The following is a 5,745-nucleotide window of genomic DNA, read 5'->3' as shown; positions in this document are numbered from 1 at the left end:
GTCTGGTGGCACTCACTGTGTGCTTGCTGGGTCCTGTGGCTCATCTGAGCTCATGTTGTTACCTGGCAACCCAGTCTGGGGCTCTGAAGTTTTGGCAGATCTTTCATATCCCGCTGATTCTCTGTTCGCATGGTTAGCAGGTCCTCTTCTGGGTTCCTGAAGTTGCTCAGGAGCTCGAGTGAGCTTGCAAATTAAGATGTTGGAGCTCTATGGCCACTTTCAGACTCTAGGGCCAATCTCAGAATACCATGGTCCCAAATGCCCTGTTTGGTCCAGTGGCCCAAATGCCACCTGTGTCTGCAATCTACCGGCTGCCTGCATCTTCAGGCTCACTTTCTGCTTTCTTTGTGTGTTGTGGTGAATATTGCAGGTCAGAGTTATTGGATTTCTTCCGCTGTAGTCCCCAAGTCTGTTTTGGGTCGTACGCTGAATTTAATTTTTTATATTAAGATGCTGCCTTCTCAGTAGTAAACTTAATTTGCTTCAGCTGGTTAGATATGCTGCATCTCTCTGTCACCATTTTTTCTCCCCCATAAAGCCATATATATTATTAGCATTTTTACTCTTGCATGATGTTGGCCCTGAATTAGAAGGAGGGGGGTAAAGTCACTCCCAACAAACTGTCTGATACATTTTCTCTGGGCATCCCTCTTTATTGTCCCTAATAAGGTAGCTGTGTAATATGTAATATGTTCAGCAGAGGAGGAGATATTTGAACAATTTTTTTTCTGACAAAGGAGGATAGAGAGGGGTAGCTTGAATACAAACATCTGTTACATATCCAACATTTAGCTGGAAGTACAGTATGAGGGGGCTGAAAACGACCAGAGTCAGGATCTTAAGGGTCTTATCTTTAGCGGGTCTGCTTACTGGGCTACCTTTCATGTCTTGTGTCCTTTGCAGGATCTTGCTCTGGTGCTGACTTTCAGTGTGTCCAATGTATCTAGGCTGTTTTTTTTTTTTGTTTTTTTTTTTTTTTTTTTAGTGACTTGGTCTCTGGTTTCAAAGGCAAGGAGCAATTGTGTAGGCTCCCCTGGTCTGCTCTGCTAGTCACCTGTCAGGCCGAAGTAATGGGTATGAGGAAGTCACTTGTGGGGGTAAGATCAGCTAATGTTTGGGGTATCCATGGCTGTACAAGGGGATCCCACAGATGTTTATCTGGAATATTAGCTGGAGCATCATCTGAAGCTTGACAGTTTTAAGTCTGTGAGAAACAAAACTTACAATATAGTTTAGCAGACATGGCCCCAAAATTAGGAGCCATATCACCCATGAGGAACCATGTAGATTTTTCTTGAGCAGGGTTGTTTCTGGGACAGTTGGCTCTGAGGCTGTTGATTTCAGGTAGCTGTGATGAACTGGGATAGCTAAACTGACTGGTGTCTTTTTTTTACATCTACAAATGTTTTATTAAACATTCCTTTTTATAAACTTTCTTAAAATTAAAATACTTTCTTTGATATATATCAACCTAAATGCAACATTATACTTAAAATAAAAAATGTACTTTAAAGTCAGAAAATACAACTGCATTCATGATCACCACTGGTATTTTGTTTTTCTTGATTTTGACAAACCTTTTAAATTTTGAACATTTGTGTTTTTGCTGCAAGAGAGAAATACTCTTTATATTGTATTTATATGTATATTACTGTGTGAGGCACAAAAACTGAAAGAAAAATTTTACAAAATAATACCCTGTGTACTTATATTACAATCTGATGCCATCATTGATATCATTTAATGCTTTTTTCTTATTTATTTATTTATTTATTTATGTACTGGGGATTGAAATCCAGGGGTGTATACCTCCAAGCTACACCCCTGGTCCTTCTAATTTTTTATTTTGAAACCAGGTTTCACTAAGTTGCATAGGCTGGCCTTGAACCTGTGATTCTTTTGTCTCAAACTCTCAAGTACTGGGATTACAGGTGTGCACCACAAGCTGTTTCCCTTCATTCTTTTTTTTAAATTTTATTGGTGCATTGTAACCATAAATCTCAATGGGATAAAAAAATTGTGGAGATATATATGCACACATCACCCAATCAGCCCCTACCCAAACTTTATACCCTTCTCTCCCCCTCCCTCCTACCCATGCTTGGCTTAATAGATTGTGATATGTTTAAGTATATCATGTGCTTTGAAGAGTTTCCCTTATCCTCCCTCTTATCCTCTCAGATATGTCACCCTAATTTCTCATCATTAGTATTCCTTTTTCATCTAGCATTCCTCCTGTTACCCATTTCTCCCTAATATTTTGCACATTAATAAAGCAACTGATTTCTTATTTTTGGTGACATTTCACTGTAAATGTCATTATTTTGTCCTCCCTTATGGCTGGGCAAAATTCCATTGTGTACATACTCATCAAGGCCGAGACCGGAGCCTGCCCCAGGGTGAGACTGGGTCTGGAGCCAGCAAGGCCAGGCTTGGAGTCTGCCCTGGAGAGAGGCTGCATCCAGAGCCTGCCACACCTTGAAGCCAGGTCTGGAGCAGGTGAGGTAGGGGTCAGAGCCTGTTGTGTGGCAGGCCTGGAACTGTGTGCTGCTCCACAGCAAAGTGCTAGTGGGTTTCTTCAGCTGTGTTATTGTTCCCCAAGACTCCGACCTGCAGGGACTCAGAGAATGACACGGACACCTCTTCAGCTGGAACAAGAATCCCCCTTTATTCTCGCAACCACCAGCATATATACAACTCCGAAGGCCCTCCCCCCTGACCTTACAATACAGTTTCCCATTGGCTACTCCATTGATGGACATGATGAACGCAGGCACTGATCACACACCTGACACATGATCAGTCGCACTGCGCATGCGGCTATCGCCAGCAAACAGAGAGGCATGTGATCTGGCGCCTTGCCATGGTGCCATCTTAGAGCTGCTGACCCACCTCGGACCAGCCGAGCGGGCTCCAACATGTCCCCCTTTTTGTTTTATCAAAGAAACAAAATGCACTCAGGTTGCACTCAGGGACCGTGCCTGGCTTAGGTTGTCGAATGCAGCAAATATTCTTACCCATCATGGGATAAACAACATCATGGTTGTTTTCCTGTCTTAGGTTGACATATCTCTGCACTCGATCTTACCCATCATTGACTACCGGTCCAGCATATTAAGCCATATTTGAGGAGACGTCCCAGCCTCTAAGGCAGCCATGGCTTGGACAAGGACACATTATTGTTTTGCTGCTTGCCGCTTAATTCAACGTATGTACCCAACAATCATACCACCCATAACCACCAGCAAGAACACCCAAAAAGTGACTCCCCCCAATCCTTAAGAAATCCCACAGTTCCATGGATCATATCCATCCATTGTTGAATTGAGGCGATTTCTACGCGAGAAGCATTCACGGTCACAATGGATACACGATGATCGGCAATGGTTCGTTCAAATTCCTGATTCCAATTTCCTAAAAGCTTATTGCTCATTCTGCGGGACAAATTAGCTACACGAGTTAGATTATGATACTGAACAGATGTGATGCATAAACCCATCGACACTAGCATTCCAGCAGGGGTCAAAAAACAGGTATCATTAAAACAAGATAAACTGTCATTAATTTTGGACCCACTAAAAACAATCCAACAGAACGGTGGAGCCAAACAGACAGGGGTTGGCTTAAATACTAAGGACTGTCAACTAGAGCAATTTACCTGTATGCTATCCTCAAAAGAAAGTGAAAAATTTTGAATATAACTACAATTTCTTACAGCTCCTGCTAACAACATAGACATAGATGTTATATCTGCACAACTACCATTATCCCTGTGGTGATGGGCAGAGGAAGTGGGAATGCCGGAACAATCCCCCACAATTCTCTCTCACCCTTCCCCAAATGCATCATCACCAATAATTTCAGGATCAACAACCTGATGCTTTGGCTCCTCCTCCGGATCTCGAACATGGCGAATAAATCTTTCTGGGACCCAAATAGGTGTTTCCTTGTCCTGCGGAAAAACATACACAGAGCCTCGAGCCCATGTTAGTACTGGATCTGGACCATTCCATCTCCCTGTCAACACATCCTTCCACATGGCTCGGCCTGCCCTTCGCAAGCAAGGTGAACAGTGCTAATCTGCCGCAGAATGTCCATCCACATCCAATGTTAAAAAACTTAAAATAAATAAAGTGAAATTGAGTTGATCTTTAGGTGCTTTCCTTTGTACTCCTATTCCCCCTTTTTGTTTCATCAAGGTACGTTTGAGAGTAGAATGGGCTCGTTCCACAATTCCTTGTCCTTGAGGGTTATATGGCAACCCATGATATAACTGGATTTGCAACTGAGTACAAAAATGGGAAAATCTTTGAGATGTATAAGCAGGGCCATTATCAGTTTTAAATTGCTTAGGTTTTCCCCAAGCTGTGAAAGCTTGCAGACAGTGGGAAATAACATGCTGAGCTTTCTCACCAGTATGAGCTGATGCAAAAATAACACTAGAACATGTATCCACAGAAACACGCACATATTTCAGAGAAACAAATTCAGGGATATGAGTAACATCCATTTGCCATAGGTGAAGGGGTTGCAATTCACGAGGATTGATTCCTTGCGAGGGCTGTGGTAATAAAGTAACACAATTTTTACATTGCAAAATGATATTTCTGGCCTGTTCTTTAGTAATTTTAAACTTCCATCGTAATGTCTGAGAATTCACATGAAATTTAGTGTGATAATCTCGAGCTTGTTACAAATTATCCTGTCCCATGAAGATAAATACTGATCAGGTATATCGATCAGCTTCGGAATTCCCGGCGGCTAGGGGACCAGGAAGTCCAGAATGAGCCCTTATATGTATGGCATAAAATGGACATTTTCAATCCCAAATGCATTGCTGAAGCGTAGCTAACAAAGATAATATTGTGGACTGTCCTTAATCTGATCTACACACTCAAGAGAATTAACAGCTAATATTACATATTTACTATCAGAAATCAAATTAAAAGGAAGAGACTTGTATAATACAAAATGCTTGAATAACAATCAAAATTTCCACTACTTGGGCAGAAACATATGGGAAAAGAAAAGTTTGAGGCTCATGACCTTCCACAATCAAGGTCCCCACTCCCCCTTTAGAGCCATCTGTGAATATATTGGGTGCTCCTGGAATTGGAAGATTTTTAGTAAGTCGTGAAAAAACCACTGGATGCACCAATATAAATTTAAGCCAAAGATGAGCAGGATAATGATTATCAAATCTCCCTGTTATAGTGGTATGAAGCACTGTCCAATCCGTGTCCACAGCTGCCACACAATAACAGTTCTTTATTATAGTCAATTCGGTCCACTTGAGCCTCAGACAATCTGAACTCCACTAACTGAAGGCATTTCCGAGCCTCAGGGGTTAATTCCCAGGGGGAGAGCAAATTAAAATCCCCCTTCAACAAATCAAACAAGGGTTTCAAATCGGCATTGCTAAGTCTGCAATAGGGACGGGACGTATCCAATTAATATCCCCAAGAAGTTTCTGAAAATCACTTAATGTTTTTAATTTATCTACACGAAGGTTAACCTTCAAAGTGTGTACTATAGTTCCTTTTAGCCTGGCCCCAAGATAATGCTGCTGGCCCCAACATCCTGCTGTTGAAACTTCTCAGGAGCAATTTCTAAATTCCATTTTCTTAGATGGCTAACAGTTTGTGCAAACATCTCATCTAATATTTGCTGATGTTCTGCACACAATAGGATATCATCCATATAGAGGAGGGAAAAGAATCTCTAACAGGCTTTAATGCTTTGTCA

The sequence above is a fragment of the Muscardinus avellanarius genome (genome assembly GCF_963383645.1).
Source record: "Muscardinus avellanarius genome assembly, chromosome: 4".
NCBI classification, from domain to species: Eukaryota; Metazoa; Chordata; class Mammalia; order Rodentia; family Gliridae; genus Muscardinus; species Muscardinus avellanarius.
This window is presented reverse-complemented; position numbering follows the sequence as displayed.